This window comes from Topomyia yanbarensis, chromosome 3 (assembly GCF_030247195.1).
Source record: "Topomyia yanbarensis strain Yona2022 chromosome 3, ASM3024719v1, whole genome shotgun sequence".
In the NCBI taxonomy this organism is placed as follows: domain Eukaryota; kingdom Metazoa; phylum Arthropoda; class Insecta; order Diptera; family Culicidae; genus Topomyia; species Topomyia yanbarensis.
The window spans coordinates 252986509-253014467 of record NC_080672.1 but is presented as its reverse complement, the minus strand read 5'-3'; the positions used below and the strand labels follow the sequence as shown (position 1 = coordinate 253014467).

The window sequence follows — 27959 nt, the reverse complement described above, 5'->3', positions numbered from 1 at the left end:
CTGTACACAATTTTTCCTACGCATACTACCAAGCGTTCAATTCTTACACATATTCAAACAAAGTAACTTGAGCCTTAAGGTATATAGAAGTATTTCTCGTGTATTTTTTCAATCGCGTATTTTCAATTCACTTTGAATGAAGAATGAACTGCCCCTCCACGGATCCACGTTTATCAGAACATTCAAATAGCTGCGTAGACCGTTGCAAGATAGCTTAGATAATTGGTCAATTTGGGTTTTGAATCTAGCCATCGATTTCTCTAGGGAGAAAACAGAGTGATCGCTTTCTCTAGGAAGCGTGATCCAGCTCAGCTTCAGTTGGTTGGTAGAACAATAGCCCATGTTCTGATTTTCAAATACCTCGGGATTTAGCTCGATTCTATAGGCACTTGGTTAGGCCACATTAGGTGTCTGATAACGAAGTGCCAACAACTTGATAAGATTGTATCAAACTACGATACTCTCTTTAATGTAATTGGGTGCTTATGTTTCCGTTCAGCTGCAAACATTATCATTATTAAATTGGAACGAATACAGTATCGTTGTTTACGAATCGCTATAGGTTGCATGCATTCGACCCATAGAATGAGTCTTGAAGTACTAGCGGGAGTTCTTCCTTCAAAAGACCGGTTCTGGGATCTATCCCCTCGTTTACCTATTTGATGTGAGGTTGTGAATCTACTGGTAATCGAAAATTCACCAACGCTCACTGAAGACACATTTCACCGTTAGGGGACAACGTTTGCGCGCCTCGCGCTGTAGTTAACAGCTCGTCGTTTACAATAGTGTATGATATTCGATCAAAAACCTACACAGAATACTTTAAAAGTCCTAACTCAACATTTTTGTTATATGTTTGCAGATTTTTATATAATCTGTTGACTGTGAGTAGCCAAAAGGTCGCGTAAGGGGACAACAGCGCAAAATATTGCATTTTATACTTACCCTTGCATTTATCAAAAAACTGCTGTTTCACATTTTCAAATTGCTTCTGAAAAACTCTTCGTCGATATGTATAAAACAATAATGTAAATATGGATTTTAAAATTTTCATGAAAAAATTCGGAAAAGTGAAACCGTCGCGGGGGACGACAGAAAAATGAGTGCAAACGGTCGCATATCGTCGCTTTTGTGCTATCTTATGACAAGCACCATTTGGCATATTTCGAGAAAAACGATATTAAAGTTTGATCTTGAATATCTTGAAGCTCATAAATGGTAGAAAAAGTTTCCATAGAAAAATATCATCAATTATTAACTTTTATTTATATCTTTGGCTTCATTCAGTCTATAAACAATCGTTGAAATGCATCTTGTAGAAAATGGGTCAGGGAATCTAGAAAAAATGTTATTTTTGGTTGCAGTGTTGCAAAATATGTTATATTTCCAGTTTAAAACTTATACCGCATTTTTCTCACAATAGTGTGTTTTTATTTTGAAAATGATTATGCCATTGTGTTCCACAAATAGTTTTACACATAAAACCATCTTATACATAAAGATAACTTGAACAAATCCCCAGACACAGTCGTTTGAAACAAAAAATCTCAGCGCGTTTCTCGCTATATCTCAGTAACCAAGCAGAATGTAGAAATTCTGAAAACGTCACTTTGTAGGGATTTTTTAAACAAGTAATGTGGCATATCTAACTCAGTTTATCTCAAAATGACGTTTGTTATAAGATAGCACAACAGCGACGATATGAATGTTGTCTCCTAATGCGAACGAAGTATTTGTTGGAGTACGCCCAAAGCCTTTTATTTTACTTTCAAACCAAGTAATAACTTAATAAATGAGATCGACTAGAGCTAAACAAACTGTATTTACACTTTCATATTTATAGCTCAGCTATAAATGTGAAAATGCTCCCGACCTAGAACCAATTAAGGGGTAAATAAAGATGAAACTTTACCATAATGTAGTAACGGGTCAAATAGCAAAGTTTAATGTAATTCAGATTGGCGCCTGGGTTGCAAAGAACCATATCCTAAAAATGTTCTGTGTAGTCGATTCCGATCGCAGACATGCCAAAGCGCCAGTTGGCATGCTTCTTGCATAAACAGTTTTTCACCGATGCGTGTTCTTCATTAGCAATAGTTTTTCTGGCCAAAATTCGCAGAACTTGGAAGAGCTCTTATTTGATCTTGATTATTCTCCTCTTGAAATATAGATATATACTTCTCGTAAATACATTGTGAGATAGTATCTGGTAAGTTGTTGTTTGATTCCGTTGGTACGGACGATCATATGGTCACGGGATCCAATACCAGGTACAGTGTAGGATACATCTCGTCGAAAGTAAAATAGCTCAATACGATTTTTCTGGTTATTTCGAACCTGTAGCTTTTCTAGCTGTGTTGCAGTTTGAGTGGTCACTTCATCTTGTTTGATGTCTGAAATATTGAGAAAACCATTGTCAATTCCCATCCGTTGCCAAAAATACTATCGAAATCCTTCATCGTCCGGAAATCCACGTGAGAATTTAATATACCTACGCTTGTCCCGCAGCTATTGGTGTTGAATACAGACAGGCAAGCGGAATTCTGCTGTTGGGCTCTCTTCTGTTTATCTAGCTCAGATAGTCTTTCCTTCTGACACCGCTTTTTGAATGCATTGGACTGTCTCTCGATTGTTGATTGATATGTGTCGCTTTTCTTCACGTGTTGGAATCGTTCGGCAGGCAAAAGATTTTCTCAACTCGACCCTATTCTCGATGCGCTTACGTGAAAAACTATCAGATTACTTGTTTATATATTTAGTACCAGAGCCTAACACCAGGTGTCACATTGAAGCAACTTGGTAAGGCCAGTGTTGTTAAACAGAAAACTATAGGGTATTAAAGTACAATGACCGGAATATGTTCATAGTGAACATTTCGGAAGGGATTTGTGTTAACCAACCCCACCCCCCTCTTCCTCATCCCACCCTTTGAATTCTTGGCGATAATACAACCTTCAGTATAACATATTTTTGTCACAACATTTAATAGATTGAAATATGTTAGACCAGTGGTTTTCAACCGGGGGTGAATTCACCCCCAGGGGTAAATTGGATGATTGTAGGGGGTAAATTATGCGGGACGAATTTTAACTTTTTATCCAAACTTTCCCGTCGGGAATTTGTATATATTGTTTCAGTATGTCAAGAATTGAGATGCTTACTGAGAGTGCCCTGGAACAGGTTTCTTATTGTAAAATTGTGGCATTCATCCAATTGAAAATCTTTTTTACAGGGTTACCACCTTTGGTAAGGTTTCCACCCGGAATTTTTTTACTGACCTGAGATATGTTTTATAGAATCACTTTGAACCTATCTGATCTATCTGCTGAGTTTAAATTAGACAAGTATAAACTCTTCCATTCTTTTTGTAACTCGTCGAAGTATCAATCACCAAACTAAGTTTGTTCAAATCGGTTTAGTCATCCCTGAGAATATTGAGTGTCGTTACACAGACACTTTGCGATCTCGACGAACTGAATGGAATGGTGTAAGAGGCACGACCCTGCGGGCCTCGGTTAAAAGGTCGAAATTCCCGCTCCATTGGTTAACCTTTCTCTATGAGAATAACAAAAATGTATGAAATCAATAGTCCCAAAAAGTCTATTTTTCTCAATTTTTTTTTTGGGATAAAAAATCTCGACGTTTCATTTTAAGGACATTTGGCATCAAAAATTTCTTATGTGAGGAACCACACAACCGATCCGTACGAATTTTCATAACAGTCTATAGAAATAATATTCCTCGCGTTTGAAACTAAGTTTGTAAAAATCGGCGCCGAGAAACTGATGTGAGTTTTTTAATTTTGAATTTTCCATTTTTCCGGGCACTGCCACAACGGTCTACGGTGGTCAATGTGGCCAACAAGATTTCGATAGGCCGCCAATAACTCCTATTTTAGCAAAAAAAATGCTTTAATCATGGTATCGGTTTGAATAGGAGTTTTCTCTGTGATCACACTCCACAACCCGTTACTGTGCAACCGGAAGATGGATCGAAATAAAATTTAATAACAGTTTTTTGGGACGCAACACCGTTCATTTGACGCAAAGTTTGGTCAAATTGGTCCAGCCATCACTGAGCAATCTATGTAACTGTTATTCTGAATATGAATACTTTCGCTGGGGCTTCCGGAACCTTCGATGGTGACCAATGTGGCAAAAGACTTTCAATGAATGTTAGTGACCTAGAACTACACATCCACACATGACATTTGGAAAAATTTCATCTTTTTACATTCATTACCGTATATGTTGGAATCGGGATTTGCTGTGTGTTCGTACTCATCACCCTGTAATTCCGGAGCCAGAGCTCAGATCAATTAGAAATTCAATAGAAGACAATGGGAATGCTGTACCTTTCATTTGAGACCAAGTCTGTAAAAATCGGTTAATAATTCGCTGAAAAATAGTTATGATATTAACATAGTTCCCCGGGGGCCTCAAGAGCCATCATAGGTGGCCAATGTGATCAAAGCGCCTTCGATGGATCATTAATGATCTAGATATGCAATTCCAAGTAATGTTGCACATATTTTAATATGTATTGCATCATTTGGACATCATGGTGGTACCAGTTTATATGGGAATTTGCCGTGTGATCGTTCTATTCAACCCGTAACTCCAGAACTGGAAATCGAATCAATGAAAAATTCAATAGCGACCTATATGAAGGTTGTACCTTTCATTTGAGACTAAGTTTGTGCAAATCGGTCTAGCCATCTCTGAGAAAATCGGTGAGATTGTTTGACACTTACATACATACATACACAGACACACACATACAGACTTTTTCCGATCTCGACGAACTGAGTCGAATGGTGTAAGAGATTCGGCACTTGGTAGAAAAGTCGAAATTCCGACCGATTGCATTTCTACATGAGAAAGGCAAAACTGGTCACAAATACGAGCTGATATTCGCTTGATGATAATCATGAACATTTTCCAACAAAAATCTATCTATCTAGGATTTGGGAGCCTTAAACCCATACAGACATATCTTAGAACAACTTTTTTTTTATAAATTAACAGTTTTATGTTTACGAGATATACAAGTGCCTGAAATGTGACTGGAGATCCCTGAAATATTTAAAAGTAAATACCAACGCTTGACTGCCATAAAATGGTCTACACTGACGGGTCACACATCGGTATTTACAACAATAATTTTTTAATTTCTCTGAAATTTGTGAAACCCTGTCTATATAACCGAACTATCAGAAGTTCACTATAGTTTTCAAATAATCAATACATTTCTCTTGAGCGATTATTTCATCGTCACTGATTGTCTCAGTACAGTTCAAGCTCTATTCACAATATGGGGTGATAATCACGATCTGTTTTTTTTTTGGGGAGAATGAGAAAGCTGATAATGTAGCCAAGATTGGTGCACTAGATATTGAAATTTATGAAAGCCTTATCGTTTTCAATGAATTTTATAGCGCTTTTCGCAAGAGGACAAACATCTTGGGACAATTAGTACGGTGGGTACACTAATAATTCCTAAAGCATCAACGAAGGCATGGGTCAAAGGGTTGGATGTAAATCGGACTTTATCCGTGTAATGTCTAGGCTCATGTCCAATCATTATACTTTAGATGCGCATCTCTTTATTTTTAACTATATTAAATTATAATGAAATGCAATAATCTATGAATAAAGTAAGCATTATAATGATGATAATTACTATAGTGTTGGTTTTAGACAAATTACTATTGTGATAACTTGTTAGTCTTAAAATTGTTTTTGTAAAAATCTATGTAAAAACACTTGGACATAAAAAAGCTTTCGCAATAGCCGTGTCAAAGAAACGTACTGAAAAAAATGGATCTGAAAATAGATAACTGAAAAGATTTGGTCGATCGAAGAGAGATGATTTGCGTATAGGGAACACTGGAGGTCGATGGGTCCATTAATAGGTATTGGGGATGCGAACGGTACCTGTAACATACATTTTTCCGGTATATTTACATTTGCACAAGCCGTACAGCTCGCTACAGCGACGCATCACTACTGCTTTTGCCAGAACGGTAGCCAAACCGAGTACATTTTTCCGTACAGCAGTAAAATACATTTTTGTTTTGCTGCTGTACTCTGACTGCTCGGTGAGAGTGTGGCGTAGTAAAGTTTGTTCTCTTGCTTTGTACACTTTTTTCTGCATAGTCAAAGGGAGAGGCCCGCACACGAAAGCGTTGATGCCGGTCGTGGCGTAAATGAACCGCATTCAATGTCGTCGCTTGTGATTAAAAATATTTAATAAATTAAAAATATTAACCCTTTCATGCCCAACTTTTTTCTAGTGCATGTAGGATTTCAAAACTATTTTTCCTTGAAAACGGTGGGATTATGAAACACGAAAAGTCATTTTTAATAAAGATAGGTGCTTCCCTCGCAGTGCTAGAAGCTGCTCAATTTTTACCTTCCATTGCTCAATACAATTCTTCTAGAATATTTACAATAGTCCACTTGCGTGGAAAACGTAGCCAAAAACATCCTAAATTAAGTTTTAGCGGTTTTCAATAATATTGCAACATAACGAAGATATATGAAAAATTAATTTTTAGTCGTCAACGTTAACTGTCCCTGGCAGCACTGATCCATTGGAATCCAATCAGACTAACTGTAATAACTTCAGTTCTAGAGCTGATCCTTGTACCTTTTAGTACTCAAATTAAAGGCAATAGTCACATTTATTAGCTTTACTTGTTTTTGTGACCAAATCTTGCCTCAATCAAAAGTTATAGCTGATTAAAAACGTTGTTGTCCACAAACAACATGGGCATGAATGGGTTAAAAAGTGTAAAATGAGGAAAGAGAAGCTATACCGCTCGCGTCTAGTGGCTGTACTGGGGGTAGTATTTTTTGTCATGTTACTGCTTTGCTTACAGGCTGCCGTATAGCGCTGGGCGTCCTGCACTAGCAAGTGACAGCACAGTTCCTCGATGGCGGAGTGGTTAACGCACCCACCCACACTACTTTTACAGTAAACGGCAAGTTACGGCGGATAGCCTAGAACAACGTTTCAATAGCCTATCGATCGCCAGCATCTATTTTAACCTGCCTGTCTGCCATTTCGTTTACTGGGCAACTAGAAGCTGGGAGATCGCAGGTTTCAATCCTGCTTGAGGACATATCTTTTCTCAGTGTTTCCAACAAAAGGTGATTCTTCACCGCATCTTCATTTTCGATTGGCGCTCGTACGTTTATCGGAAATGAAAAATTTGAAAATGGTCTAAAAGCATATTAAATTATATAGTCCTTGGCCAAAAACGGTGGGCGCTCGAATAAAAAAAAATTCTTCAAAAAATTGAATAAAATAAAATACTTACAATTAATATTTTCCGAAAATACTAAAACGAGACGAGTCCATTTTTTTCGCGAGATGACATCAAATCTCCATGTTTTAGGTATTTTAAAGACATTTGGTCAGGGTTAAGTCAGACCGGGCTAAGTGACATTGTATTGATTTTGAGTAAAACGATTTGAAAGTTTGAATACTCCTACTCCTTTACGTTATAATTCAAAATTAATGTTTCCCATAATTCTTGCTTATTATAACATATTTCAAATCTGGCAAAAGTCGAATTTCCTGCCATTCTTAATCTAGTCATTATCTCATTTTTTAAGATTTTGCAACTTAGTCCGACTTAACACTGACCATTTAGCATCAAAAATACGAACACGAAAATAAAATTTTTTGTTCCAGCTTATATATGAGAATTTCATATGTGGCCGATCGATGTAGTCAATGTTTTTGGGACCATATAATCGACCGGTATGAAATTCAACAGCAGTTGTGTGTCCTGTGTTACGCTTTTAAGTTGAGACTATTGGCTTGAACATCTTCTTCAAACCGATGTGACATTGTTTATTTTGAAAGATGGCAAATCCCGGAACCGTCTTTGATGGTCAACGATATTTCGGTTGGTCGGCAGTGACTTAGAACTGCAAATGCAAGTTATTTAGCACCCATTTTAGCAAACGTTTTACATCTTTGTATTCATCGCGGTATCGGTTTGATTCGGAATTTTCTATATGACCGCATTCCCCGCACTAGTAACTCCGGAACTCTGAAAATCGGATCGGAATGAAATTTAATAGCGGTTTACGGGGATGTAACACCTCTCATTTGAGACTGAGTGAATCGGTCTAGCCGCCTCCAAGAAAACGATGAAACCGTTATTTTGACTTTGGATACTTACACCGGGGCTTCCAGACCCATCCACAGAGGCACAATTTAGAACAAAAGGTGGACTTAAATCCAAACTTTGCCAAATCGATTCAAATAGGACGATTTTATGTAATTTTGGTACGCTGAATTCGTTTTTGATATTAAAACATTTCATAAATAAGCGTTTACTATTCATTAGAGTGTCTCAAAAAAATTTTTTTTTTCAAAATCGTTCTTAAAATTGTTGTATATTAATTTTCGTGTGCTACATCGTATTTGATATTAATACATGTAAAAAAAAATTTATTATACGTTAGGGTGGCTCAAAAAATTATTTTTTGTGATGGCTCAAAACATTTTTTAAAGAAGTTTTTTGTGTGTTGAATTTTTATTTTAATTATAAAAATAGAAATTACCTTTACTACTTATTAGAGCGGCTCAAAAGTAAGTATTTTGTCTTTTATAATGCTTTTTTCCAATAGTAATTTTGGAATTTATTTTTCATATTGAAACTAATTAATTGACATTTCATTATAGGGCTTCAGAAATAACTATTTTGTTTTTACGGATCAAATAAGACGTGTTCGACTAATTTTGAAACATTTGATTTATTGGTGGGTTACCTGATATGAAAGTTACATTTTGTATCATTTTAAAAACAAAAATTTTGAGCGGCTTAGTGGAATGTTTAATTACATTCACTAATCAACAAGATGCTTAACGATTTTTTTTCGTAGGTGTGTTTAAAGTTACTTAGATTGCTCATTTCATATCTTAAATGAAAATAAATCCAAAACCCTTTTTTCGTTTATATGATCCATTTAAAAATGGTCTTATTTTATTTGGATAATATCGCATACCCTTAAGCTATATCAGTGATATGCGAATTCCGATCCGAATAGTCTCACCAAATGACTAGAACTCAACTGTTTTAACTCTATTTGACAGTTATTGCGCAAGTTAGCAAGAAATAGTTCCAGAAACATTTTATAACCTATTTCAGATGGTTGAAAATATTTACTGATTTTCAAACATTTACCTCTACTATTTAAAAAAACATACTTCCCACTCGGCTCCTTACTCTTGATCACTAGTAAAACCCTGGTAGATCATGCTCTCAATGCTATTTGAAAATTGTGCATGTAATCGTGTCGTTATTCAAGCTATAAAGTGATTATTCAAATTCAATATCAGTAATAACTATGCGTCTCCATTCACAGTTTTTTTAAATTTTGACTGCTTATCGCAAGTTTTCGCAAAACTAGCATATACTCATCTTAAAGAGAAAATTTTTGGAAGCTTTCGAATGAGTATAGTGTGATCGCGGGCATTCATGGGTATCGTTGTTGTTATCGCATTAGATGTTCGAATTCAATAAAAATTCATAACAGTTACCTAAAAACTAACTAAACCAACTAGTGACTTATTTTTGGCGATTTTACGATGTAATTTTATCACACGGATAATTTTTGGTGATGAATACAATGTATAAAATGAACCATTTCTTTGAAAAACGAAAATAACCGGATGTAGTTCCTATGGTCAAATTATGAAAAAAACACTTGAATTATACCCTTAAAAAGCTGCCAAAAATTCATTTTACGTTTTGCCTTTCTCAATAGAAAGGTATTGCAATTGCTCTGAAAACCGACTTTTTAACGGAGGCCCGGAGGGCCGAGTGATATATACCATTCGATTCAGTTCGTCGTGTTCGGCAAATGTCTGTGCGTGTGTATGTATGTGTGTATGTATGTATGTGTGTGTATGTGCGTCTGTGTGTGTATATGACCAAAAATGTCAGTCATTTTTCTCAGAGATGGCTGAACCGATTTTGACAAACTTAGTCTCAAATGAAAGATACAACGTTCCCATAGGCTGCTATTGAATTTACAGGGTGGAATTACAGGGTGGTGAGCACGATCACGCAGAAAATGTCGATTTTAATAAATTCTGCAATGAATGTATAAAGGTGAAAATTTTTCTAAAATATGACCACAACTGTTTCGATTTGTAGTATTAGGTCACTAACATCCATTCAAAGTCTCTTTGGCCATCATCGGTTCTGGAAGCCCCGGCGGAAGTATCCAAATTCAGAATAACAGTCACATCGGTTTCTCGGAGATGGCTAGACCGATTCAACCAAACTTAGTCTCAAATGAAAGGTGTTGTGCCCCCGTAAATAGCTTTTTAATTTCATCCCGATCCGCCTTCCGGTTTCGGAGTTACAGGTTGTGGCGTGCGATCACATAGCAAATTGCGATTCAAACCGATACTCCGATGAAAGCAAAAAAGGTAAAAATTTCGCTAAAATGTCTCTCAAACAACTTAAATTTGCTGTTCTAGGTCACCGACGGCCAACCAAACTTTTGCTGACTACATTGACCACCATAGACGGTTCCGGAAGTGCCCGGGAAAAGCGGCCATCTTTCAAATTTGACGAAATCGCATCAGTTTCCCAGAAATGGTTCGGCCGATTTTCACAAACTTAGTCCCAAATGATAGCTATAATATCCCCACAGATGTCTACAAAATTTCGCACGGATCGCTTATATGGTTCCGGAAATATAGACTGAACCGTCCGGTCACATATGAAATTCCCATATAAGCCATATATTTTTTTTTTCAAATTTTCAGGAATCGAATTCGTATTTTTGATGCCAAACATCTTTAAAATGTATGAAACGTCGAGATTTTATGTTACCATGAAATTTTTTTGGCGATTTCGCACCTTTTTGCAGTTCAATATTACCGTGGCTGTTTTTTCTTTTACAAAATTTTAGAACTCGAATAATGATTTCTTTTCTTGTATATTTGTCATGTCATGTATAATAATAAAATGTAATATATGCATTTGAAAGCTTTTAATGAATATAAACAACGCAAATATTCTCGTGTTCATGATTGAGAAAGGCACAATTGCACCGCTAGGTGGATTAAAACAGGTTTTTTATGTTCAAATCACTTAAAGTCTCGCAAAAATATCTCTGATGACTCAGTTGATAGGAGAAAAATACCGGCGAGAATATCGCATAACATTCATATATGGACTTAAGTCCGGGCTCGTCCCACTGTGCCATCGTTGGTGGCCAATGCGGCCAACGTGACTTTGAATGGCTGTTAGTGATCTTTTTGCATTCATCGCAGTATATGCTGAAATCGGGATATGTTGCGTGACCGTACTCATCTCCCTGTAATCCCGGGAACCGAACGTCGGATTCATAACAAATTTAATTGCAGCTGATGGCAACGTTGTACTTTTCAGTTGAAACTAAGTTTTTTTAATATTGGTTCAGCCATCTCTGAGGAAAGCAAGTGAAATTTTTGGTAATATACATACACAAACACACAATAACATTTGCCGTACTCGACAAACTGAATCAATTGGACACTAGGTTCTCCGAGCCTGGGTTTAAGCGTCAATTTTCAGAACAATTGTAATATTTTTGTATTGGGAAGGGCAAAAAGTGCCTCAAACATAACCAAACGAGTCGACGTAAACGTGTACTTTTGTCACACTTGTAAGGAATATGCAGTGTGCACAATTCTATGATAAACTAATTTAGTGCGAAACGCGAAATATTGAGGCACTACAGATTTTCAACAAAATATACCGATACTCAGCTAATATAATATTTCTATATCTCTCCGTTGCTACAAATTTCATCTGCATCTTGGCACCAGTAAATTGTTCAGTATCCCTGTGGGGATGCTTAGTGCTGTATTTTTAAGCGTTGTTTTCACCTTACCCTATTTCACTTCTTTTCATTTCTTTCAGATAAAGGATGAGAAGCTATAGTAAGGCACCCAAAATCATTAGAATAATATTCCACTTAGACTTTGAATGATTCCTTCCAATATTCACATAAACATGTGTAAAAATGCATCGAAAAAAATACTGCGAACTTATCGTGAAAGCTTCTGTTATTCGATAAATGCAACGAAGATATATCAGCTGACGTGCATTTCTCACGTTGCGTTGTTCCCGCCCACTAAATTATTCATACTATAAATCAACTAAAATCACTTAAAATAGCTACTCGACAACAAGTATCCATCCTTTGCTTCCTAGCAGGGTCAGTTAGCTGACCTATTCGCGGCACTTTTTCGTATGGCACCGCTGTCGGTGGTTATGTGAAATGAGCCCTTCGAGTAAATGAGGATTTAAATTTCACCGCTCATCATCTGCGTGTTAAATCTTGCGAGTGGACGAAGCTGTTAATAAATGTAGCAAAGCTAATAATCATAATCTGTAATCATGATACCCACAACATAGCTACTGTTTGTTGTGAGCGAGATGCATGTACGGAGGAGCCTGTCCTTTCCAACAACGTCGGCGTGAGGCAGCTTCGAGGGTGGCCTTCGGGAGTATGCTATATCTGGGGGTAGGTCCTTGTTTCTTGTTATCTTTAGCAGGCAGTGTATAAAAACCGATACGATCTTGTGTTTTGTGATCAGACGATAAAAATTGCTGGTGAATGCTAGATCATCAGCAGCGGTCAGATTGATAAAGCGCATGCATAAGCCACAGGTGATGTTGCTGAGCAAAGCATACACATCTCTACAATGATGGCATTATTTTGAAACTCGGGCTGTGTAGTGTTGTTATAGAATTTAGTTCAAATATTGACAGAAAAAAGTGCATTAATCGGGATATTTATTTAAAGTTTGGCTACACTTGAATTGTTTGGTGAGTAAAATATAAATGGTTCCAACTATAATATGTGAGATTGTAATTGGGTTATCAAAACTCAGGTTCAATTCAATTCAGTAGTGAAGCAATGGAATAGAACACAGTTAGCTTTTGCGCACAAGTCTAATGGATTGTATCCTTGTCAAATGAAAGCAATCAGTAAGCCTAGTAAGTCAGCAAAATAACAGATGATCTATGAGGACTACATAGAGGCAACAAGAAAAATTACTGTAGTTTGATAATTAAAATTGCTCTGATTCGCTGGTGGCTAGGTAAGACCCTAGTCACACGAGCCAGTTGTGTGTACCAGCTCCGACCAGAGAGAACTTTTGGAGCCACTGCGAGCACTTACTAGCCCTACAATTGTACCATAAGAACTGTGAGAACGTTGATGTATCTTGACAAATATTAGCTGGACGTTTGAGAAATGTTCAGCGAAATTAGCGCCTCAGTGAAAAATTTGGCATATTTGTATCGTCGTTAAATCGCCAATTGGTATTAAGGTTTGCCAAAAATTAACAACTACACTCTAAAACTAAAAATGTGAAAGAACTATTCTGAACAAATCATGTAATTGTAATTTTACTAGAAGTAATTTACTACCTGTTGGGATTATTTTTTTAGAAGTTGCAGAACTTGAGCTTCTATTTCGACACAAATACTTGAATGTACATCAACTGGATTATGAGGCCAGCGCCCAGTGGCGCATCCAGGGGGAGGGCCCTGGGGGTCCGGACCCCCTCCGAAATTATTTTACTTGTTGAGAAATTTTTAATTAGTTTCAATTTTATATTAGCTTTAAACTCAAAATTACTCCAAACCAAATTTGATTAACAAAACTGATATTCTTTTAATAAGGTTATTATGTTTTACGAATTGTATAATCTTCAATTTAAAATCGAAATTTCGGACCCCTTCCGAAATTTTTTTCTGGATCCGCCTCTGCCAGCGCCTATATGATTTGATAACAGTTTTGATTGGAACCTGGCCCAACTTCGGAGTGAAACAAAAAACGTTATTAGTGTTTAATTATTGTGTCACAGCGTATCAGCTGCTAAGTTTGATGTAACAGAAGGCGAAAATGCTAGTACAAATATAGTGTGCGGAAAAATTATCCGTGTCGAATGTTTATGTTACAACTTTTTTTCTTGTGTATGGAATTACACTATATGAAAGAGGTATACGCAGAGCCCTAGCGTGACCTTCTGGCGCCCTTGGTGAAGTCCTAGTTTTGCGAACCTTTAATGTTAACTTTGTCATTCTTTTCAGTTCGACTTTCGAACAATAATTTCGTGTATACATGGAGATAGCTCCGATCTCCTAAGGCGGTTGTATAACGTTCCACTGACACAAACTCGAGGAGCAGGTGTTTCAGTTCGATAACACCAAGTTCTTTCGTGAATTGGGAGAGTCAAAGTAATGTTACAATACAGTCGGATGTTTCCTCTTTCATAGGTAATCACATAAAATGTTTTGCTGACTTGACAAAATAGTTTCGATAAAAAACCGTTGGAAATGTCATCCTTTGCGGACCTCCAGACGTACCACATGTTTGCATTACTATCCTTTGGCTTGTCTTTCAATTATATATCCCGTAATTTCTGTCTCTACCTTTGTTTACTTTAAGTTTTCTTTTTGCGCCGGGCTTTAGGCCCGGGTTTAAATAAATATAAATAAACATTGATTGAACTCGATTGGACCATATTTGCGCTTCTTTCGGATCAAAGATAATCCGCTAAGTATTTTAAAGATTTTGAAAGAACTAACGCAGACATACTCAACAGTGACAGACATCCCGAAAGGTCGTTCAAATAAGTTCAGAATTATGATATTCTGTCTAAAGCAAGTAAATGGCGTTAGTGGCGACAAGGCTTGTATGAAGGACTACCGCGTCTAAATGTCCGCGTACAAAGTTGATATCGAATGTGGGGTCACCGATTCGAAATTGTGCGTGGAAGTACAACTGAAGCAAAAGCGGTGCTGGTTTCAAGGTCCCTTTGCTTTTTGAATGGAAATCGTATTGTACTGGAATTGTTTGACCCTTCAAACTCGTATCGGGTGAACTTTGGTGCTTAATTACGTCTTCATTTTCAAGAATCGCCTGCCTGTTCGGCTGCTGTGCCGAGAACCGCGAGGATGAGTCTTGCACTGAATGCTGAAAAATAGGTATGCCTGTTATGAGAGAGTTCATATGGTCTAGGGTCCTAAGAATATAAAAGCGTTCCCTTTAAAGACGAGCTAAGTACTCTTGCAGAAAAACTAAAAAGAGCTACGCCACTCACCAAGATAAATCATTATGCTCTCTTGGCAGTGTATCCTTCTGATGGTCCTCATGTGGGGATTAGAAAAGCTCTACAAAGAGAACACGGAGACTCCATTTTGGATCGTTTGGATTCGGATTTTGCTGTCAAAAACGAATCCAATCAAACACTTCCTATCCTTATAACATACAATGCCGGGTAGACTGCCCAGGAATATAATTATTTTTTGAAAACTCAATCGGCCCATCCCTGAGTCGATTCCTAGTCCCACCAGGAGTACTTGCTCCAAATTTGAAGCAAATCGGACAAGTCTAGCTACCGGACCAACGTGCCTGAAGTTTGTATGGGATTTTTCGACAATTTACATGGAGAAAACTCACTAGCTCGCATTTTCGTCGCTAGGTGGCACTGTATTCATCATATTATCACTCCAAGTGAAAATAAGAAACATAATGTAATTGTCTACAACTTTGTCGAAGGCTGCTTGTAAATCCGGCTTTGTTGAAAGAAGTTATTAAACTTTTAACGAAATGATGTCTGAGTCAGTTTTGCATGAGGCCTAGCAGCGCTTGGTTGTGTATCAGTACGCGCATTCCACGAACTATTCATTTTTGTGAAATAGTGGTTAGAATTAGCTGAATAGTATGTTCAGAAGAATTGTAGTACATGATAGGAGTTATGTTTTGGTTAGAAAATTTTAGTTCCACCTGTGACCGCATAGAGGTCGCTAACACTAACTTTTTATGGAAGAGATATAGAATATTAAAATGTTCGGAAGAATTACTGCAAATTGCCAGCTCTACAACTTTGTAGAAGACACCAAATTTCTATCACTACCCATTGAAAAGTTAGTGTTAGCGACCCCTATGCGATAACAGGTGGAACTTTTCTAACCAAAACATTACTTATTTGCTATAATTCTTCTGAACATGCTATTGAGCTAAACCTAACCACTATTTCACAAAAACGTTTAGTTCGTGGTAATCGGGTATTGATACACAAGCATACACTGCTAGGCCTCATGCAAAACTGACTCAGACATCACTGCACTAAAAGGTTAATAACTTCTTTCAACAAGGGCGGATTGAGTAGCAGTCTTCGACAAAGTTGTAGAGAATTAAATTATTTTTCTTATTTTCACTTATAGTGATAATGCGATGTATACAATGCCACTTAGCGGCAAAAATGCGAGCTAGTGGGTTTTCTCCATATAAATTGTCGAAACATCCCATACAAACTTCAGGAACGTTGGTCCGGTAGTTAGACTTGTCCGATTTACTTCAAATTTGAAGCAAGTACTCCTGGTGCGACTAGGAATCCACTCAGGGGTGGGTCGATAGGGGTCATTTTTTTCTTGTCACTCTAAATTACCGGGGTATACGTTGCCGAAAACGTTGAGTTTAATTAATATAAGTAGCACAGTAAATTATTCTCTAGGATATACGAAGAAAAATGTAGAATAAAGATGTACTATTGAACTAAATCCAAGTGAGTTATGGATAAAAATCAACTATTGAAATTATTTGCTTTACTAAAGATTATACATTGACCGCGGGTGGTTGCTTCTTAACATTCGATAAATAGAAGCATCTCTTCAACAATACTCTAAACTATTTTTCCCCTGCTATATTTCGATGTTTTTAAATTCACATCACAGCGGAAGTTTAACGGAGCCGTGGATCTTTGATATGTACAAAATAAAAACAAATGTTATTGAATATCCGTTGGATCTCGTACACGCAACTTCCTATTGCGCGCGGAGACCTTCTTTCGCAGCGGGAAAACGTTTGTCTGCTCGCCTTCTGCGTTAAAACAGTCTGGGTGCCCGCCAGCAGTTGTTCTTCTTTGCTTCTTGCTATTACGGGTGATTTTGGACACTGTTTTTGCCTCATTATGATCTGAATCTTTCTTAAATTTGGCTACCGTCTGTGGTTTAGGTGTTAGTATTGAAAACATTCTTTTGGATTGGTTTGCGGTATATGAGTTGGCAATTGGTTGAGATGCATTCTCCTCTTCATCTTCCGCTCAAGGTTGGCCATGGTGACCTGTCTGATTACAGTACTTGCACGTAGAAGCCACTCCTGAGTGCATAAAGCAGTTTGATAGTTGCTCCGTAAATTTTGAGTTTTTTGTGAAGTAGGAGGGGATAGGTCTTTCGATCCGCATCCTTACCACAAGAGCACTTGTAGAAATGCATTAGAATAAGTTTCTCCAAGTATCTGGTGTAACGAATTTTACTTCTCCGTATTGCGACATACATTCTGCGATTAGCTCAAGAAGGGTTAGTGGTTTTTTTAATTTAAAGATTTATTTGAAACGGCTCAATGCGTTAGCACAACTGAGCCGTGGGTCTTTTAATTTTTTACAATAAGTAAAAAAATGCTAAGGATGTCGGTCTGCCAGATCTTGTTGACGCAGTATGCTGCTGCATGTTGTGATCCTTTTCCTTGGCGGTGAAGCCGCTTGAGGGTCATTCAGTCTGCCTTCTCTCGCGTTATCGTTCCCGTCTATGTCGTCATTGGTACTGCTTTCTTGCTGTTCACGATCAGAGGTTCTTATTTGTTTCTTGTTCTTACGGGTTGCTGTTGTAAATCCGTCTTCATCGGTATTTGCTTCTTTATTGGCGATGTTAGTTGTTGGTTTGGGAGCGGTTGTCGTGGTCGTTGTACCTGCATTATTGGTTAATTGGATCGTTGTTTCTGGCTTATCTGAAGGTGTCGGTGGCTGCTTATTAGAGTTGGCTGTAGTAGATGAGTTTTGACTAGTTGCTTCGGCGCATGTTTTTCCGCAGTGGGCTGTATGGTTTCAGAATTGGCATGTTGGGGTCTGCCCTGGATATGTGATTAGCGTTGTTTGCTTGTAGTTCACGCCATCCTTCGGTGATTTGCGTTCGATAGTCATGTAAGAAGGTATTGGTTTAGTCACTCGCATCCTCACAATACGAACGCCGTTGGGAATGCCGGTGAAAAAGTTTCTCCAGGTGTCATTCGTAATAGATTCTACTTCTCCATACTGCGACATGATTCGTTTGCTGTAATCTTCCTTCGTGCGCGTGGCCAAATCATGGATACGCACGTCCACCATGTCGTTTTCCATATGCACGGGGATCTTGATTCTGGTGTTATTAAATTCGATCTCGTGATGCATGTTGTTCTGTTCAATGAAGTTTTCGGCCTGTGCTAAGCTTATAAACGTGATCTAAACACAGCTTTTTACATGTTATAGCAGAATGTACGTAACTTCAGCGAGATTAAGCTCCATTTTCACTTTAACTAATTATTCCACTTCCTGAACTGTGGGTCTAACACGAGTTTTATCAAAGTTGATCGAAATCGTGTCATCCAGTAGCATGGGCACTTTTGTAGGGTTAGTGGTCATAAGTAATGTAACCTTACCTCTATATTAGTCATTTTAATTATCTACGGGAATCTTAATTCCACCGTTGTAACTTTCAACCAAGTGCTTAAGGTTTTTCTGCAGAACGAAAAGTTCGGTTTGGGTTAACGCGTTGAATAATATCAATCCTGCATTTTGGAGATGATTATACTGAAGATAAGGACCTCCGTAAGCCTAAGCTGCCTATCTATACCTTCAGAAGGTGAAAATGAAGAAGAATTCACTTTACGAAAACTCGGTCGTATTGAACAAAATTTAAAGTCAACGACTGCAGTGTTGGGTCGGGGCAAAACTTTTTCGTCAATTTTACTCAAGGTGGCAAGTATAAATACAGTGTTTTTTGTTCTCTAGTTGTTGCACACTAGATCGAGAGACTGCTAGTAGTCTTTCACTTTGCTCAATGGTAGGTCTGACTCAGAAAGAAGTGAAAAGAAGACGAGTTTCTTCGTTCTAGTCATGGAGATAGATACAGAAAATGTGATGATTGCATAACTTGACCACGAATTTCTGACCATTGAATAGAAAATAATACCCTTAAAACAGGGTGAACGTATAAACGTCGGACACACTATTGCTATTTATGCTCAATAAGTCCATCTTATAGTCGATAGTGATAAAAGGAACTTTGGTCAATCGTTTATTAAAGCAACAAACTAAAGCAAATTTACATTTAATTACATGTAAAAATGTGAGTTGTTCGGCTTTTCCTAGGTCAATCAGTTTGAGTTTTACATCAAAAGAGCGACAATATTTAATTTTACATATCATAGCATGTAAAATCCTAATATCACACAGAAAAATACGTCGCTACGTTGTTTACGTCAAATGTAATTCTCATTTTTTCTAAGAGTGTACTAAATATTTAAATATCACGAATATTTTCGTTCAAATCCCGAAAAATTGTTTCGTTTTATACGATGAATTTTGTGCATGTATACTAAATGATTACAATCATAAAAATTTCCTACTTTTCTTACTTTTTTTACGTCTACTTTTCGTTGTGCTTATTTAGATTTGGCGAGTATCTATACAATTGCTTATCTCTCCTTCGCGTTTGAGGAATCCATTTGAAAAGATTGATAATAATTATGCTCTTGATTACTTGCTCACGTATGAAGCAAACCAGCCTATCTCCACCGGAACTTTGCAATTAAATTACAAATTTGCTTTATAACCTTTGCTTCGGGAATTTAGGAACGGGTGACTGTTCATTTTCCCACACAGAAATATTGTCATTCGCCAAAAGTTGTTCTCTAAGTTACCAACGCAAAATGCAGTTTATTACTATGATACTACCTCACGGTTTCTGAACTGCTTCTGCTTTCTTTCCCAGCGAAAAGGTCGATAAGGGACAAGTTCAAGAAAGTTGTGCATGCTCACCTAAAAGCATATTGTCATATAGAAGATTGTTGGACGGGGTGTAATACTAAAGTCAAAGAGTAAAACTGATGGTTCAACGATAGCGAGACTATGAACTATTATTTCCATGTCGTGGAATTATCAAGAGCCCTAGGCTTATTAAGCTAGATGCTTCCAATCGGTGGGAAATTCATGATATATTCACTTTCAAGTACGTTTATCAGTACCACAACAGCAGAACAAAGCGCAAAAATGAAACGAAACAAGTTATTAAGAAGTTTAAACGATAAAGTTTCATCCTGCGCCTTTCGATTCGAAACAAAATTTGTTAAATTGAGCGAGCTTAAACTTTGCATTATGCGTACCGAGAGTACATAAAACGTGAAAGGGGCACCGGAACAATGTTATATGTTGGAGACAGCTGGCAAATGTCAATCTTTGTTTTAATTTATTTTGCTTGGAAAATTAAAAGTTTTAAAAAATAATTGAAAAACAGTATTACATTGAAAAAGAATTATGAATTGGATTTTTGACAGATAATCGATCAGATATAATTTGCTAAACAGCCAATAGGTGAAACGTGGAAGTAAATCTTTAATAGGGTAATTTCGGGAGAGATGCCGCGTCGGGTGAGATGCCGCACTTTCTATATCTCGTATATAGGTTACTTTTATATGGTAATATGATATTGTGAGTTTGTCTTTCGAAGAATTACAACACTGGAGATGTAAAATATTATTAACTCACAACATTTTTTTAATGATTATGTGCGTCCAGGGTTGTTAATACGATACATATTTCACGATAATTTATCGGCGTTACTCGTTAAGGTTGGACAGAGTATGCGCAAAATTCGCAAACGAAAAAAGCAGTTTTTTTCCACACCGTATATCAGATCTTCGAAAAAATTAATCAACGTATGTAGAATGTTGTTACAGTACTGCTGATTGATTTTTATGAAGATCTGACATACGGTGTGGAAAAAAAATGCTTTTTTCGTTTGCGAGTTTTACCCTTTCTCTGTCCAACCTTAATGATAATGTATCGACATCGGAAACTCCGTTAACGATAATGTATCGTCACCTTCATCGTCATCGTCGATAATTGTATCGTCGTATTCATTGTCATCGTCGGTTATCGCGATACATTTTGCGTTACTTTCCCGTTTTTGGAGTTGAAGTTGATGCGATTCACTTTCAATTGTTTAGAAATAAATACCTATTGAAGGACATGTTGTTGGCAGTTGAAAATCAATAATTTTGGACATTTTCTATGCACAACTAGGTCCGCCGATTTTTTTTTCAACGTTTCGGAAAAGAGTAATATATTGAAGGGATAGTTGTTGGCAGTTGAAAATCAATAATTTTGGACATTTCAATACGCAGAAGGTTCCGATGATGTATCAAAATGGAATTTTTTCAACTTTTCGAGTAAGTTGGTGCACAGAAGAGTCCCAGGTTTGGATTTTAAAAATAAGAATATACATATTTCCAATGTTTGATTTTTTTTTCTAGTTGGGAAGCTTTGGCCCCCTCCTCCGTTTCTTCTCTTCACTATGTAACAAGATGCTTCATGCTTCCTTCTTTTACCTCTAAATATGTAGTGTAATTTATGTACGGCCTCATAATAGTTTTAGTCGTTTTTTGAATACAGTGAAGACCCGTTTTTATCAGCCCCTTGGCGAATTTTAGGCTGATAAAACGATGACATTGGCAAAATCGGCACGTATTTTTTCTGGTTCTGAAGAGACGAAGTCGAAACGCAAACACCTTGACTAACATATTTTTTTCTTTCTTTTTAATAAACCGCAGCGGTTAAAATATTTTTCTTTAGTCCCTCGACAAAGCCTCATAACCCGTTCTGATCATTTAGTAAAAAATTCCCTTAAGGAGGTCTTACAGTACAGTATTATTATTTTTGTATATTTTGCATCTCTGAGATAAGAACGCTAAAAAAGAAATTTACTCGAATTTGGCTTGAACGTAGGCTAGAGCCCACTAAACGATTTTGATAGTGTTTGTTTCACAAATTCGTATTGGTATTCGTCTGCGGAAATTTGCGGCTTCCATACCAAAATATTGCTTTTTGGACACTAAAACATTCGATAACTTCTAAGTTGTAAGAGATACAAATAAATTTACATTACAAAAATTCTGTATTTTCTTATGCTGAACAAAATCTTGGAACATTTTGAAATTCTACAAAATTACCAGGAAAGGTATTTAAAAAAAAGGAAATTTCTGGGGTACATCAAATAAATCTCTACAAATGTATATTAAAATCGACAGATAGACACATAGTCTCTTCAGCGAAGTTAATACCTAAGATATCGGGGGTGGGCGTGGCGTAGTTGGTAAATCGATTGCCTTGTACTCAGCGCACCTGGGTTCGAGTCCCGACCCCGCACATAGGGTTAGAAATTTTTCGCAAGAGATTTTTCTAACCCGAAGAGGCGAATGACCTCAAGGTTAAAACCTCTATAATCGAAAATAAAAAAAAAAAAAAAACCTAAGATATTCTCAACAACTTTGCCAAATAAAATTGTTTTTTTTTATTTTCATAAAAGACCAAACAAGGACTTGCTTCTCAGCTTTAGAGGGATTAATCATCCAACTAATACTTTTTAAATACAAAAAATATGAATAAACTTTGCTGAAGACACTATAGCTAAAAATGTTTTTCGTGGTTCAAAAAAATTCTTTCACCTTTTTTGCCACTTTGGAAACACTGTGCACTGGTGGATCCTCCTGTGAATTGAAAATGTCCAAAACTATTGATTTTCAACCTGCCCTTCAATATAAAAAGTTCGGGAAAAGTTGAAAAAATTTCTATTTTGACGCACCGACGGTACATTGAAAATGTCCAAAACTATTGATTTTCTCTTACCAATAACTTCAAAATCCATTTTGACACATCGTCGAACCCCCTGTGTATTGAAAATGTCCAAAACTATTGATTGTCAACTGCCAAAAACTTTACCTTCAATATAAAACTCTTCTGAAAATTTGACAAAATATTCCATTTTGACACATCGTCGGACCCTGTGCATATAAAATGTTCAAAACTATTGATTTTCAACTGCCACCAACATGTACTTCAATAGTTATTTATTTCTAAACAATCGAAAGTTAACCGCATCAACTTCAACTCCAATAAACGGGAAAGTAACGCAAAATGTATCGCGATAACCACCGATGAATTATCGACGATCCAACGATTCATTATCGTTAACGGAGTTTCCGATGACGTTGACGGGTGGTTATCGTTATCGACGATGACGATTAATTATCGATTAACAACCCTCTCCAGTTGCACCACGGAGTGCCGAAAGTTTTTCAGTTCGCATACTTAAGCCAAACTTTTGCTGAAAAATCGATGAATAGACCTATGGGCAATGTTAATACATTAAACGAAAGCTTTCAATCCCCACTTCATAGGAAAAATATAAAGATGGTTTATTAATAAATTTATGTATTCAAAACCGCTTGTACCACTATAGGAACACATGTACCAATAGTGGTGCAATCGCTAATTTCGGTTCCTATTATTGCAAATCCCATTTATTTCTTATGGGACTTGCAACTATAGGTACATTAGATCAACTATAGGTGCAAGGGAGCTCAAAATTCAAAGAAAATCAATTTTTTCAATAGTTATTTGAGCAAATTTTAAGGATAACAGCTTCATTGTCGCTTAATTTTAGTGCGATGAATCGATAAAAAAAATATTTGTTGATGGTTGGTACCTTAGTTAGGCGTATAACCCACTACTGCAACTATTGGTACTCCTCAACTATAGGAGCAGCTACCCTACCACATTAAAATTTCATTTTTTTTAATTGTTCGATTTTTTTGTAAATCATGTATCGGTTGAATAGCTTTTAGAAGGCATTCTTATCATGAGCCCGGCCATTCATAATTTCAGAGGAAAATGTCATCGTGCGGCATCTCTCCCATACAATTGAGAGAGACGCCGCATCAAAATTGCGAGTGAGATGCCGTACTCGATGGCGGAGGATACGTACCTAAAATGTATTTTTTTCGCCTCGGAATGTCATTAAATGATTATTTGCGTCAGGTACAGATAATTATTTTATTTGAAGCGAAACTGAGTCAGTTTCTAACCCCAACTTCTGTCAAAATGTATGAACTGACAGCGGTTGGTATATCCACAAACTAACGGACCTAACACAGTGACATATAGGAATATGAGTCTATTTATCTATATATTTAAATGGACGATATGTATCTAAGTATTAGCTACTTCGGTTTATTCTTTAAAGTTTCAGGCACTAAATTTAGTAAACGCATTGATTTGTAGTGATGTCAATCTTGGGATAAAAATCAAAATTTCGACGAATTGTTGCTTTTTAAAATGAATCTTTCAAGAACAAAGCAAAGTTATACAAATACATTGTTGGAATAAACAACCAAAAACTGCTTTTAAGGAACCCCTACCAATATATCGCTCGTACAAACATATAAATAAATAGTACCCTCAATTAAGTTACTCCAACTTCACCGTTACACAAGGTTGTAAAAGAAAAATATTTTTAAAATGTTGAATAAAAAAATGTTTCTAGAAATGGTATTACCCCCTTAAGAAAAATGAAGGTGCTGGCCGATTTATAGGTAATCAAACTTCATCAAACTCAGCTGAAGACCCCTAATCACAAAAACATCAACGATAGCTAAAAAATACTTATGTTCACCATTTTTCAGTTTGTGACCATGGCACTCGCACATGCGGCATCTCTCCCGCAAGGACCTTTTTTTTTAAAAAAAATTTCATGGAAATTTGATGATTTTTTTTCATGACAAAAACCATTTCACAGTATTTTCGAAACTTGATAAAAATGATTTTATCAAATATTGAATGGTTTACTTTGATGCAGGATCGATTTTAAAAAATGTGCAGCATCTCTCCCCAAATTACCCTATGTTATTCATGGAATAGAAGTGACATCTACGCAACCCAGTTAACCACTAAGCTGAGAAATTATGTAGACATATTTTGAGCAAAATTTCAAAACTAGTGGTCCTGTAGATTTTGAGTAATGATGCAGATCCGCAGAATCTCTGTCATTTGCGCTGCTTTTACTATTTTTCAATGACAATTTGAGAAAATATTGTTTAATTGTAGCATTATTATATGGAAATTGAATGGATTATCTAACACTCTTGGTTGTAATATTTGCCAGCCATATATTCGCTAGGGCGATGGAAGGGTCATCCAATCTTATTTGATGTGTGCGGCGTAATTAAGTAGATTTAAGAAGACAAAACTAATTTTGTCTACTGTTTCCCTATAAAGGTTTTTTTTTTAATTTTAGTGTGCAGCAGTGTCACTCACGGAAACAAATTTAATATTACATCCTTCTCGGCAAAGGAAATATTTGTAGTTGAGAGAAAATGGTTAATTGAGAAAATTATAATTTATGTTCAAATCCTGTTTTCCCATGAAGATTAAACGTTGCACCCCATATGCATGTGATAGAAAATGGAAAGCTACACCAACTCAAATTGTATTCAACTCTACACTTAACATTTAGTTATATACACTAAAATCAGGAAATCCTTGAAATATTTGGCTTAACTGGATAATATGGATGCTTCAAGATGGAAATTTTGAATAGATAGATTCCACATAGAGTAGAGTGGGGTCAAGTAGGTCGATTATTTTTCAAGCTAAATTCAATAAGGCGCAGGTACTTTTTTCGATGTTTCGAAAATCTGGGGGTACGATAGGTCACTATATTCGAGGTTAAATTAAACAATGTACACGCCCAGAAAATTACCGGTTCGACTTTTATTATAAATTGACGTCATTCAGGTAAGAAAATAAAAAGTGGCAAATGATGTGGAAAATCATGAAACCACGAAAGGAAATGTTGAAAAACATGTTGTTTCGGCAGCTGCGTCAGGCTTTATACTTGCGAATGACCTCTGTCCTCGTCCTCGTGTCCTCGTCGTTGCCAGAGTATGGAATTGAAGTTGCGATGAATGAAATGTTTGATTCGTTTCCCTCGTCATTCGTTCTCCCGACGCAGCGCATTTAGGTTCGGACATGTTCGGTTTCAGAAGCAAACTGAATTTTGTTTCTATGCTAGCTCTGAGAGAGATTATTGAGCAAAAGTGCACCAGATATAGATTACGCAGTTCACTTATGCTCGAAAATGTAGAAGATGCCAACTTCTGCTTTCAAACCGTCCACATAATAACAAATGAATGCTTTGGTTGGTGAAGTAATTTATATTTCCTCTGCTCTCAAGCATTTGATTGTACATGAAATTTCAGTCAGTTGGAATGTTAATGAATGAGGGAGGCGGTGAATCTGAATGTTGGTTTGGGTAAATACAAGTGATAGGTAGCTGATTTTGAAATTTCGATCATAAGTGTTCATTTTTTGTTTCGTATTTGACCCTCCGGAAACCCACTGAACAAGCAGCCGCTGGTGCGCTAAGACGATTTCGCTAGATTTTCAGAGAGTGCCCTTAGTGCACCCGAGCAAAGTCAAACATCAAAATAACAGTAAGCAGACATCATATTTTGATATCAGCCATCAAATTGAAATCTTATTTTGATATCGGTTGAAACTTTTTCAGATAAGACATCAAATTTTGATCTCATTTTGGTGTTACATGCTTTGTGTTCTTTAGAAAAAATAAATTGGTTTCAATTACTTTGGATTACATCAAATTGGTTACTTATTTTGTTATCAATGAAATATCGTAGCATCTCAATGAGTTTTCAATTTGCTTTCACTGATAGCATTAATAGTTTTCTGTTTGATGTCGTAGGACAATTTTTCTGCTTTCGATTTTGATCTTTTAACCGTTAAAACGACCAAAACGATACCAACCAGAGCAATCATTACCTACTACATCACAAATTCAAGTTTAGTTCTCAATTTGTTATCAGACTCTGCTCGGGTAGCGCGCTATTCGGAAGGTTAAAAATCCATTTATTTGCGTTCATTATTGTCAATTCAAACAAACTTGCACAAGAATATGAGACAAAATATTTTTAGTCACTTATTTGAAATTTTCTAAAGGAATGGTTTTCAAATTCGTCTTATTCGTTTTATTCGTTTACTTTACTTAAATCGCCATCATTTAATACTTTATTGCATTCAGTATTCTTTTTTATTTCTTTTGTTCATTTGACTTCATTTTATCTATTTTATTCATTTCATTCTTTGGATTCGTTCTGATCAGTTTATTCATTTCATGCATTCTACTTATATTATTCATTTAACTTATTTTATTTTACCGTTTTCATGTTAGGCATTTTATTTTTTTTTTTCAATTCTTACATTTTATTCAGTTTCTTCATTTTAATAATATTACTAGTTTTTTTCAGTCGTTCATTTCATCCAATATGTAAATTTTACTCAGTTATTCTCTTAATTTCTTAACTTTTTAAATATTAAATAAATTTTCATTATGTGTTGAACTAATTTGATTTATTTATTTTAATAATTTGAGGTTTTTCTTCATGTTTCTATTTTTGTTTGTAAACGCTTTTGTTAGTTCAGATAGGTGTAGTAACATTTGTATATACGTAACATAGGATTTAGGTAGGCCACCGCTCTCCTTTCGTTGAAATAAGTGATGACAGCTATGCAGCGGTACGTTTCTTTGGTGTTGGTTGTTATGGTCGAGTGCGGAAGGCGACCATAGCAGAGAGTGACGAACCACGGTAGTGAACAGACGCCTAGAATTATTCGTTTTTTGAGACAGTTTCCTGCAACTAGTGCCAATGAGGTAGAGTGCGCGTGTGCGACGGCAAGTTATACCGTCGAGAGTGCGGCCCGTGGTTTGGGCATACGTAAGTACGGTGTTGATTCGCCATAAGTGGATAGCTAATCGCTAAGGAGTGCTCTCGCTTCCCCGGCTAAACGTGAAGGAATCAAAACGCGGCCGTTCTCACTGTGGAGGATCAGTCGAACGAGCCTTACTCTCCTCCACAGTTAATCGCCAAGGAGAACGAAGCAGGCTGGACATAGGTTTCCCCTCGGAAGCGCACTGCGGTGAATTCCGGAATCGCTTGCGGCGAGCACGTCGATCCGGCGATAGTTCGGCAACG

At 36.7% G+C, this 27959-nt stretch overlaps 2 protein-coding genes across 2 annotated transcripts in view; one reads left to right on the top strand and one right to left on the bottom strand.

Moving 5' to 3' along the window:
* The window catches only part of LOC131687868 (uncharacterized), a 109178-nt gene that overhangs the window by 23726 nt on the left and 57493 nt on the right, over positions 1-27959 (bottom strand). The gene's annotated exons all lie outside the window — the stretch shown is intronic.
* Positions 12632-27959, top strand: part of LOC131689023 (FMRFamide-related peptides) — a 60495-nt gene continuing 45167 nt past the window's right edge. Inside the window, exon 1 of the mRNA XM_058973758.1 lies at positions 12632-12853. The gene's annotated coding sequence lies outside the window, so the exon portion shown is untranslated. The remainder of the gene's footprint in view (positions 12854-27959) is intronic.